The sequence below is a fragment of the Ursus americanus genome, chromosome 7, assembly GCF_024610735.1.
Source record: "Ursus americanus isolate L20-20 chromosome 7, mUrsAme1.1.p, whole genome shotgun sequence".
Lineage (NCBI taxonomy): Eukaryota > Metazoa > Chordata > Mammalia > Carnivora > Ursidae > Ursus > Ursus americanus.
The window spans coordinates 37,794,273-37,806,597 of record NC_142133.1 but is presented as its reverse complement, the minus strand read 5'-3'; the positions used below and the strand labels follow the sequence as shown (position 1 = coordinate 37,806,597).

Below are 12,325 nucleotides of genomic sequence, written 5' to 3'. Positions count from 1 at the left end.
GATCAGTGTTAGAATAGCTATGCCTCAAGTGTGCCAGCTCCATGGCTGATGTTGACTGGGATAGCCCAAGCTTACATTTATTGTGGGTGCTATCATGTAATTGTAATGGATTATTTAAGAAGGTTATCCTTTTTTTTTTTTTGAGGACGAGCAAAATGTTGTCCTTTAAGATAATGACTCAGACTCTTCTCTCGGATCAAAAAAGACCATTCGTGTGAAGTAGATAATTTGGCAAAGTGGCTCTTGAGTAATTTTGGAGGAAGAAAATCTTTCCCAGGGCTTTATGAGCTTGAACTTTTAAATCAGTTATGTATTATGGGAGCCTGTGACCAGAACTTAGAAAGTAGCCTCTTCTCAATATACAAAGTTCTGGCAGTATCAAAAGCTGGGGAAACAATCTCCCAAAGGTGTACCAGCTATAAACTGTCATCGTCTTACTTACCAATTTTGGATGGCATGACCCAGAATTTGCCCTTGTTAACCAGACTTATTTTAAAAAGCCAGAAGCTTATAAGAAATTAATTCTAAAAAAAACCCAAACAAACCAAAAAAAACCCAAAATAAAGAACCAAAACAAAAAACCAAAACCCCTCCACAACGTCAAAAACTCAGGTGTTCTTTTGTGGTTTTATTTTCCATGTCACTACACGAAGTTGGTCAGGAGTTTTATTTTTGGCTCCTGGCAGTCTCCGACAGACTAGGAGGACAAGTCCCATGTAATTTAGAATCAGTTCTAATTTACAACGGTTTGTTGATAGGAGAAGCAGAGAGAAAATTTCAAGTTACTTGAAGCAGAGTTCTAAAGGTTTCATTTCAGGGGTGCCTGGGTGGCACAGTCGTTAAGCGTCTGCCTTCGGCCCAGGGCGTGATCCTGGTGTTCTGGGATCGAGCCCCACATCAGGCTCCTCCGCTATGACCTTGTTCTTCCTCTCCCACTCCCCCTGCTTGTGTTCCCTCTCTCGCTGGCTGTCTCTATCTCTGTCAAATAAATAAAATCTTTAAAGAAAAAAATAAAGGTTTCATTTCATTACAAAAAGTTACTAGAAAGATTTTGGAATTCCTCAATCCTCCTTGTTTTCCTAAGTTTCCTAGTCTACTAGAGGCGATCATGCATGGAGATTGCCTCTAGAATAGTGCCTTTATTTTTTTTAATTATTATTTTAATTATTATTTTTTTATTTTTTAGAACAGCTCTTTTTACAAGTTAAATGAAGGAGAAATGATCATTTATCTGGTCCAGAAGTGAAGAAGGACTGCAAGTCTAGGTTGCTGTATCCCTGAGCACATTTATTTCTGGTGCTACCATTTTACATTATTGGGTTCTGTTCATCAAATACAAACTTTAAAGAATCTTTCATTCAAATCAGTATGTTGTCACTAGAATACTTATTTGCTAGTCATCACACTACTCATTTCTTCGTGGCTCTAGGATGGGCTGCATCAGACCCCCGCGTATTGTAGTGTTCTTGTTCTCAGAGTTAAAACAGACAAAAGCCAAACCTTTTGAAAACAAGTAACTGAAAAACTGACTCAAGCAAATGAAGAGAATGAGCCCAGCTAAATTCTCAAACTAGTTTTATTTTCCTATATATTAGAATTCAGAGTCAAACCAGCTTCATCCTGTTTGATAGAAAGCCAAGGGTTAGAGAACAACCTGCTATTCTTCATCTACTTGAAGTTGGAGCCCCAGAGCTAGATACAGCTTTATCATTAATTACTTGGAAAGAGAGGTCGTAAGTTATGTACATAGCTGGGAGGCTCCTATCAGCCTAACCTCTGTGAACTTTATATAGTCTGACGTCTCAAAGACTTCTAATTCACTATGGAGGTTCAGGTAGGTTCTAAATTAGGTTAATTCTTCCGTATGGTTGCTTTGCACAGTTGTGCAGGTTGTATAGTGAGTAGCTGGGCCGTATTTAAGGTGGTGCCATTTATAGCATCAATAAGGTAGATTTATAAATTCGTTAGGGGCAATTTTCCAGCAGATGACAGGAAGGTATCTTTAAGAGGGGAAAGATACTATATGAGCAAGTGTAGACCCTACAAAACTGTAAATGAGAACTCTTTTTAAAGTTGTATTTATAGATGCAATAATTTTAAGTCCATATATTTATTGGATATATTTATCCCGTTTCCTGTATTTAATATTTCTCCCACATTTTCCTTAATACCAATGGTGTTTTTGTTTTTTTTTTTCTCTTGGGGAAATGAGCTCTTAAGGGGATTTGCTCTGAAAGTGTTTTGGATTTTTATTTTTGATGTGTTTGTTCACAGTTTAGCAACTCTGAAGCCTCCATGTGGATGTTCCTACCATGTTGAGATGACCTAATGCTTGGATCCAGTTAATAGCTCCATTGTATGTTGAATAAACCTCACATCTTTGCCAGAAGTTTGGGTATTACTCAGTTGTGATTCTATCAGTATGTGGTCAGCTGGGATTCCAAGTTCATTTGTTATTTCTCAGAGTTTCCAGAAGGTTGCCCTGAGTAGCACCAGGCTTTTGATAGTATTCACCATCTGGTGCTTTTGTTTCTAAAGTTGGGTTTGGGAATCTTGTTATTTGTTTCTTTTGCATCAAGATTAGTCACAGTTTTACTTCTGATATTTCAAATATTTTTTGAGGTCGGTATCCCCGAAGTTTATCAGCAAGCAGGCTCTCCTGGTAGGGACATCACCTACACTTGTTTGGATTTATGTGGCATACATATAATACCAAGAGGAGTTTATTTTATTTTTTAAAAAATTTTTGAAGATTTTATTTATTTATTTTAGAGAGAGAGAGCACAAGTGGGGGGCAGAGGCAGAGGGAGAGGGAGAAGCAGACTCCCCACTGAGCAGGGAGCCCAATGTGGGGCTTGATCCCAGGAACCCGGGATCATTACCCAAGGCGAAGGCAGACACTTAACCGACTGAGCCACCCAGGTGCCCCCAAGAGGAGTTTAAATTGGTCTTTCAGGTCACTAGGTTTTGAGTTCATCTTAATGATTCTCAAACTGGAGCATTGATCAGAGTCACCTGGGTGACTCTATTAATATAGACTGTGGGCTCCATCCCCAGAGTTTCTAATTCTGTAGGTCTGGAGTGGGAGCTGAGAATTTGCTTTTCCAGCTAATTTCAGGTGACACTTGATGCTGCTGGTTCAGGTACCACACTTTGAGGACCACTGCCCTAATATAAGATTATCTTATTCTTTATATTTATAGGTTCAGGTCTTTGAGAAAACTGTTAGAGTCTTAGAATTCTCTTTTTTCCAAGATGAGAAGGTATTAGTTTTCTTGATTTTGGAAATAATAGATGTATAGGGTAAAAAATTCAAAACATAAAGAAAGCTTAAAGATGAAAGTAAACATTACTTAAAATCCCATTGTCAATACAGTAAACCATTTTTGGTAAACTTGATTCCAGATGTTTTTGTATGCATTCATATAAATTTATAATCTCATTAAAAGATGGTTTCATTTATATTTGATGTTTTGTATTTGATATTTGGAACCTACTTCTAGAATTCAGCAATACACAATAGACACAGATACATATCACAATTAGTATTCCGTTATATAGATTACACAATTTATTAAACCACTGATAGTGATAAATACATAGATTGTCTCCAATTTTCTAGCAGTCACAAGTTCTTATACTGTATCTTTGTATATATGTCTAATCATTTTATTTGTGAATTCCAAAAAATGGTAGTTCTAGGTCAAAGGAAATATACATTTAAAATTTTGATAAATATTGCCAGATTGCCTCCAGAAAAGACAGTGTGAATTAACACTTTTGCTAACAATGTCTACATTTTATCCGGAAACTGAAATGATTTTTTAAGATGGCAAATTTCTTTAATCTTATGTTAGAGACGTTAGAAAATGTTTTATCTAAGATGGACAAATCAAAATTCTAATAGTTCTGGGATGGAAAGTTATTAGCTCTACCCTCAAGTTTCATCATAGTTCTGATAAGATTATTTAATCTTGGTGAGCCTCAAAACACTTCCCCAGACACATCTTTAGATTCATGATATAGAAGGGACCTGAGATGACAACTGTTATTTGTCCTTCGTTTAAGCTTTATGAAAAGTTTCTGAAAAGAGCCTATTGCAAGGTAGAAAACGGTCAGCATAGTGCTTTAGGAATCATCTGGTGACCAGTTAAATACAAAACATTCTGAAACTTTAGGGTGTAAAAGGAAACCTTTAAAATAAAAGTCAAACCATCTTTTTAGTGATGTAAATTGTTTTTTCTTTTTTTTTTGCTAGTTGTCTATTTTTTGTCTATGTATGCCTATCAGTAAACAATGAGCACACGCACCTCTTTAAGTGTATTTATTTATAAATTATTGCAAGTACTAAAATATTATATATATTACAAAACATTCACAGGAAAATAGAAATTTAAAAGGGTGAGATTAAGATATTGATAGTAAAGATGCTAATTTTCTTTCTGTACCTCAGTAGAAACTGCCATTCTTCACAGGGTTTATTTCTTAAGCATCATTTTCTACAGAGAAAAGGAGCTTCCTAATTTGAGGCATATACCTGAACTGAACTTCTATACCTATCACAGCCCAAAAACCTATCTTGATAGTTTGTTCCTGAATGTTTTAATGCATTTTATGTTTCTTTATCAACTTCTGAAAAACAAGTAATTTGTAGTCACCATAGTGGAGAATGAGAAGGAAGAGGCTATTATTTGTTCCTTTAAGTAGTTGGTAAAATTCTTATTTAACATCATCGATAGAGCATATATTACTTTGACTTTAGATCCAGTTCTGTTTAGTACCATAGAGTTTATAAAAGGTATAGTGGAAATCATTTCGTTTCATTTCTCTTTATTACCTAGATTTTAGTATAGTGTAGTGGTTAAGAGCCCAATCCCAGACTCTGGAGTTAGACTACTTAGATTCAGTTTCTGGCTCTGTTACCTATTGACTGTGTGATTTTGGGTGAGTTACTTTCCCTTTCTGTGCCTTACTTTCCTCATCTGTAGAATGGGGCTAATGAGAGCATTTATCTTATGAGATTCTTGTAAGAAATGACCTATCTTGTAGTTAGTGCTTGTACTAAATGTTTACTATTATTACTACTATTCATTGATTATTGTGAAATTAACTTCCAAGTAGTATAAAAAATTTAAATTAAATTAGAACTTAACAACTTTAAAATTTTATAAATTTACCATCAGGTATTTTGATATTTTATGACAAGGAGAATGGTATGTCTTTCTGGAGTCCTACTGCTTGGATTTGAATCCTAGCTTTATTAGTTACTGACTCAGTCATCTTGGTTGAATTAGCTTATGTTTGCCTCTGGTTACTCATCATTTAAATGAGTGATAATAATGTGCCTATCCCATTAAGTTGTTATAAAAATTAAATGGATTATTACATGTACAGTACTTAGAAAAATGCCTGGGTGTTATGAGTGATCAATAAAAACTATATATTTTATTCTTTACACATACTAAAAAATAAAATGATAAATTTTAATTGGTTAATTTAATAAAATCTTTCCATATTCTTATTTTGGCTGTATTCATATTTTTTTTAAGATTTATTTGAAAGAGAATGAGAGAATTGGGGTGGGGAGGGGCACAGGAAGAGGAAAAGAGTCTCAAGCAGACTCCATGCTGAGCATGAAGCCTGACGTGGGGCTCGATCCCATGACCCCGAGATCACGACCTCAGCCGAAACCAAGAGTTGGATGCTCAATCGACTGCACCAGCCAGGCCCTGGCAGTATTCATAATTTTTAATGTCTGTGTAATATTGTATTATTATAAATCCTAAACAATAATTATCTTGCTTTGTGTTAGAAATAAGGTGTTTTGTTTTGCCTGTCCCATTTCTTCAAAAAGAAAATTTTATTGTTTTCATAAACATTTCAAAAATGCAGTTTCTTTTGCACACATTTTGAAATTAAAATACAATTTTAAACTTTGATTTAGAACATTTTTCAAACAATACTGAATTTTAGGCCAAATGACCACATAAAATCATACCTGACAATAAATCCATCGCTATTATTATCGCATATTACTGTCAGCTTTTTCTTGTTTACCCAGTTGATTTTGTGTTACTGGGCTGTTAGTGAACTTTGTAAGTACATGTGCATGATATAGACCCCTCATCTACATGTTTTCATGAGTATGATGGCATTGCTTTGGCCGGTGTTCTCTGTCTCTTGTGGTTCGCTATTTAAAATGTAAAAGTATGTGTGATGGGAACTATTTTGTTTAGTTAGCATTTGCTGAAATACTGGGATTTGTTATGGTTTATGGGAACCCCTGAGATCAAATATGTGAAAATGGCAAAGTGAGAAAATCTAAGCTCTGTGATCACTGTATATATACTTTTTTTCTCCTTAAATGTTAAAACCTGCTTTGGTATGTCATAAATATGTGGTATTTAGGTACTTAGCAGTTTGGAGCTCCAAGTAGTGTATTTTGATTGGTGATTATAGTATCTAGCATGTTGCTATTTTAAGTCAACATATTACAGATCTAAGTTTAACTTTTTAAAAAAATGTGTTCAGTTTTCAAATACTTTTTCAATTCAAATTTGGGTAAGGTTAATATGAGTTTGTGAAAGCCTAAGAATTGTAAAAATCAGATATAATTATTTTTCTTTCCTCTCTAGAGTTACACAAAATGAATTTTCGCCTTTTATGTCTGTCTCGTACAGCTAGTAAATGTTTGGGATAGAAAATGACTAAATTTACTTTTACTGTCTCTAGAGATGTTCTTGTTCATTTAATTGTTTGGTTTATAAACATTTCTTAAATATCTCTATATATCTGTATATAAATCTATATTTATATCTATACATATTTACAAATATAAATATGTTTATATTTATATCAATATATAAAGATAAAACAAGGAGAACATGGTTTATGGGAACTTCTTTGGCAGTATACTCAGATTCTTAAATTGAAAAATCATGTTTGAGTAATTTCTCCATGATGTCAGATGTTTTTCTTTTCAAGGAAAACAACTCTTCACAAAATATTAGAAATATGGGAAGTGAAATTAGTTGTATCATTCTTTTTAGTGAGTGGTTAATTTTTTTCTCTTGGGGGTGGGGCTAGGGGTGAAACAAAATTCTCCATATACTAATTGTTGAAGCTGTATGATAGGTATATGGTGGGAGACTCAGTTAATCTAGAACTTAAATTAAACGAAATATTGTTTTGGCAGATATTTTGTTCCAGTTCAGTATTTCTGGAAAATATATAGGTCTAATTTGTGGTAAATTTTTTCTTTTTGATTTAGCATTTGATTCAGTTTGTTCTTTAGTAAAATTAATATTCAGTTGTAGGTTAACTGAATACCGAAATGGGAAAATAGATTACTAAAAATCAACATAGAAATAATATATTACTTACAATTAAGTATGTTTTTCTTTTTCTTTTTGAGACACTGAATATATTAAGATTTCTACTAGTGTTTTCTAGGTTATAAATTTTTCATTTGTGGAAAATTTTAAACATACACAAAAGTAGAGAGACTAGTATAATAAATCCCCACCGTCTGCTTACCATCTATTTAGCTCATAAAGGAAGGGTGAAGGGGGTCTGGCTTAATTTTGCTAGACTGTACAAATATTCAGGGAGGTAATTCAGGCCATCAACTTGAGGCCTTATTAGTTAATACATAAAAAGTGGTAGAAGGACTGTCCAGAGACATTTAAAACTTAATAAAGGCAGGGGCGGACTCTAGTATCCTTGAAGTTCATTTCAACCTCTGCATTTCATATAAGAGAGTCAGCTGAGGCCCAGAGCCGTGAGGTGAATTGCTTGAGATCACACAATTTAGTTGGAAAGTTTGGATTTAAGCTACATTCTCTAACCCAAATCTGGTGACTTTTCTCCTTAATTTTGTTGGCTGTACTTGGTGTGGCTTTGGGTTTATGATATTTTTTCCTAGTGATGCTATATTGGACTGATTGCTTGAGAGAGTCCTTAAATTTGTGTTTTTTTACTTAGTCTTTTCCCTCTGATCCTCCTTCAGCTTAGTCACTTCTCTTATAAAAGATCCAAGTTCTAGGCCATTTCATCCTTACCCTCCTTTTGTATTCTTCTGTGTAGAGACCTCTTATCTTTTTGTTAACCGCCCCCCCACCCCCGCATTGGATTAAAAGATGGTGAGAAGTTCTTTATGTCTAGCTAGAGTATCTTCTTTTTCTGAGGAGTCTGAAAAAAGAGACATTTCTGTTAGGACCAGGGAGAAGTATAGCAAGAAACATACTTTATAAATAGCCCTTCCTTTGCCCCTTCAGAACCCCACCCTTGCTGATTAAGAGTATCGGACTAATGCTACTTGGTTAGTATGGGAAAGGATGGTCCAAAGAAAATGATGGAGTGGTCAGTGATACCATTGGCCCCAGGCATCATGATCCCAGTTTTGGGATTTCCCTTTGACTCCACTTCACTCCTCCTGCTTCTTCTATCTAAAGTCTCCTCCCTTGATTAGAAGTCCTCTCAGAAATTTATCTATTTATTTACCTCCCCTCCTGAGAAGTACTGTAGCCTGAGGTGTATTTGCATAGAATTAATTATGCTCTTTTGGGAAGTTTACTTTGCAGAGTAACTTTATTCCCTCTTGGTAAATCATCTCCTCTTTTATGGGTGCTCTCCTCTTGTGGTCTAAGTGAAATTGCCTCTGGTTGAAAATTGAGCTAGCTGTCTCCTGTGGCAATAGAGACCAGTGAGGAAGCCTGGGAGACCTCTTCTTCCAAATCGTGACTATGTGGAGTGGCATGTGGGTGGTGCCAGGGAAAGGGCCTATGTGTACTGCGGGTATCAAGATTTATTGGATGGAAGATTTTTTAGGGGGTTGGGGATTAGGACTCTGAGCAGGTGCCAGGAGGAAAGGACAGAGAAATAAGGGTGAGGAGAGAGATTCATTTGTTAAACAATAAATTTAGTGCCTAATATGTGTTCAGGATAGAAAGATGAATAAAATATGCTCCATGTTCTTCAAGAGCACATTATCTAGTCGGGAAGAGGATTACATAAACATTTAATTATGATATCATATGATAAGTGTATATATTTATAAGGAAGGGCAGGCAAAAATAGTTATTAATTCTTTGAAGAAGAGGTACTTTTGAGCTGGACATAAGATAATGAATTTAAAACTATTTTTAAGTAAGAAAGTGTATTAATTATCTATGGCTGCTGTGACAAATTACCAGAAGTTTACTGGCTTAAAACAACACAAATTTATTATTATATAGTTTTATAATTCAAAAGTCTGACAAGTCTTACTGAGCTAAAATCGAGGTGTCAGTAGGACTGTGTTCCTTTTTGTACACTCAAGGGGAGTAATCTGTTTCCTTGCCTTTCCCTGCTTTTGGAGGCCATCTCTATTCCTTGGCTTGTGGCTTCCTTCCTCCATATGGAAAGCCAGCAGCCGAGCATCTCTCTGACCCTGTTTCCACCCTCATATCTTTTTCTTTTCTTTCATCCTCTTCCACTTTCAAAACCCTTTATGATTACATTGGATCCATCTGGGTAATCCAGGTTAATCGCCCTATCTCGCAGCTGATTAGCAACTTTATTTCCACCAGCAACTTTAATTCCATTTCGCTATATAACCTAATAAATATATTGACAAGTTCTAGGGATTAGCACATGGGCATCTTGCCGGGGGCCAGGGGGGATGGAATTATTCTGCCCGTCACAGGAAAGGATAGTTTTTATGCTATTCTGCTGTTTAAAAAACTTGTTTAACTTTTTTGCTTACAAAAAGAGATTCTTCTTTTTTGGCGGTGGGGACCAGAATTCAAATGTGATGAAATATATGATTTCTTTTACTGAAATAATGGTCACACAGAAATTCTGTAATAGTTTCGGGAGGCTTTTTTTTTTTTTAAATAAAGTTTTATTTAAGTAATCTCAACATTCAGGGTGGGGCTTGAACTCACAACCCTCAGATCAAGAGTCGCTTGTTCCCTGACTGGGCCAGCCAAATGCGCCTTGGGAGGCCTAACTTCTTAAGGCCTAACTTCGTAAGGCTTTTTCAGTCTAGCCCTAGCCTCACCTCTAGCTCTCTTCTTTCCTTGGCCCCATCTCCTGACCCCAGTAATCTGGTTTTCCAACCAAGGCTTCTCAAACCTGGCTGTAACACAGAAGCAGCTGTGAAATGGTTTATAAAATTATGTGTCTAAGCCTCTGCCCCTTTCCAACCAGGGTTGAGAACCACTAATGTAGCCACACTGGGCTGTTACTCTTAGAGAATTTCATCTCTCTCCTCCCCTCCCCTCCCCTCCACTGTGTAAATTCCTAGTATTTCTTCAAGGTCCGGGTGTGATGGCATCTCTTCTGTGATATTTTCCTGACTCAGTTCCTATTAGAACTTCTCTCTTATTTCTTTTCTATTTACATTTCACACTTTTTGTACTTCTTTTATAGCAATTAGCTCATAATGTTTGGTTGGTCACATTCGTTTCCTGAACAGGTTATGAATTCCTTATTTCTAGCACCTTCTACAGTAAATGAGTCATGGTAGGTACTTAGTGTTTATTTTGATCACTTATCAAATAGCAGTTACTTATGATTCATGTACTTAGGATTAGGTCATAAACTGTCAGCACCTTCTCTAAGGAGTGAACAAAGGAAGTAGAAATTTATAAAGTGGTAGGAACTGATTAAAGTGTTTTGGATTATTAGTGGATTTTATGTGAATAAACTTTCTTTTCTGGTTTGTTGCTCCACATCTCACTAAAATGTCTGGGTGATATTCACCAAATTTCAAGATTATATTTAGGATTATTGACATTTCATTTTGGGGAGCTCTGGAGGGAGGGTCGCCTCAAAGCTAGCTAGTTATCATTCTGGAGCTGCTGATACTGAGTTTGGTTAAGTGGTTCATGTGACTGCAAGTTTGGAGAGTCGTGTCATACATATATAAGATGCTGTAGATAGAGGAACGATGGTTTCAAATATGGGCTCCAAATCAGAAGTCAAATGGCAGGTTATCTGTGTTTGGTCAAAATTGAGCTGCTTCTAACAAGGACAGCTCTATATAACGTGTGACATGGTTTCTTGATTGACATGATGATTAATGAGTTTACTGAGCAACACGGCAGTGGTTAGTGGGTGGGCAATTAGTTGCTCATAATTTGTGTTCATCTGTCATCTGTAATGCCAAGGAACAGTATTTACCAGTGGACACCTCTCTTTTGGAATGGGATTTCAGGCAGCAACTTTTGGCCATGGCTCCAGTGAAGGCATTGAGCTGGAATTATAGTTTCCTTGAGCATTCCCTTCGTGTCCCTTTTAGTATGTCTTATGTACTGTCTACCAGTATGCCCAGGTAGTATTTGTTATACTAGGTATAAATTATTCTGGCATTTTCTTTTCTTATATACCTTATGCTTTCTAGTTCAAATCTTAAGCTTCCCAGTGCTAAATAGGGCTCATCTGCCAGTTGAATTATCTTCCTTTTTTTTTAAGCTCTACCTAACAACTTCCTGTGACATCTCATTGTCCTGTTTGCAAGGATTGTCTTTTCAGCCATTTTCCACCTGAAAACCATACCCACTCTGCAAGGACCATTTTAGTGGTCTGTCATCTCTTTTTTCCTACCTCTTCCAGGTGGTGAAGTGGTTCATTTTCTTTGCTTCTAAAGAACATTGCTCATACCTCTGTTGTAGAATTTATCACATTATTCTTGTCAGTTTTCCTTCCCTTCAAGACTAAACATTTTACCTTTCTGTGAGTTTTTTTCTTTTTCTGTGAGTTTTATATTTAGAACCAGTGCATTGTAATAATAATTTGGGATGGGTGAAGAGTAGGCCTTTATTTGCAAAAGTTACTGTATTATAAATGCAACCTGTTTTTAGGCAGATCAGTTTTAGGAAACAGTATATATGGAAGTTACGGGGCTGAAATTGGATTCTTTTTTTTTATAATTTATTTTTTAAAATTTTATTTTATAATATTTTTTATTATATTGTTAGTCACCACACAGTACATCCCTAGTTTTTGATGTAAAGTTCCATGATTCATTACTTGCGTATAACACCCAGTGCCCCATGCAATACGTGCTCTCCTTAATACCTATCACCAGCCTATCCCATTCACCCACCCCCCTCCCCTTTGAAGCCCTCAGTTTGTTTCCCAGAGTCCATAGTCTCTCATGGTTCATTCCCCTTTCTGTTTATGCTTCCCCTCCCCCCCGAAAATGGATTCTTGAGATAGTATATGCCTAGTTACCATTTGGAAAATTTTTGTGTACCCTTTGTGTAGGTCTGTGTCTGTCTGAGGATCACTGCCCTAAAGAAAATCTGGTGCGTTTACATCAGGTTACATGTAAAGCAAA

General features: G+C 35.9%; 1 protein-coding gene across 4 annotated transcripts in view; it reads left to right on the top strand.

Moving 5' to 3' along the window:
• EXOC6B (exocyst complex component 6B) overlaps positions 1-12,325 on the top strand; it is a 600,442-nt gene that overhangs the window by 56,907 nt on the left and 531,210 nt on the right. The gene's annotated exons all lie outside the window — the stretch shown is intronic.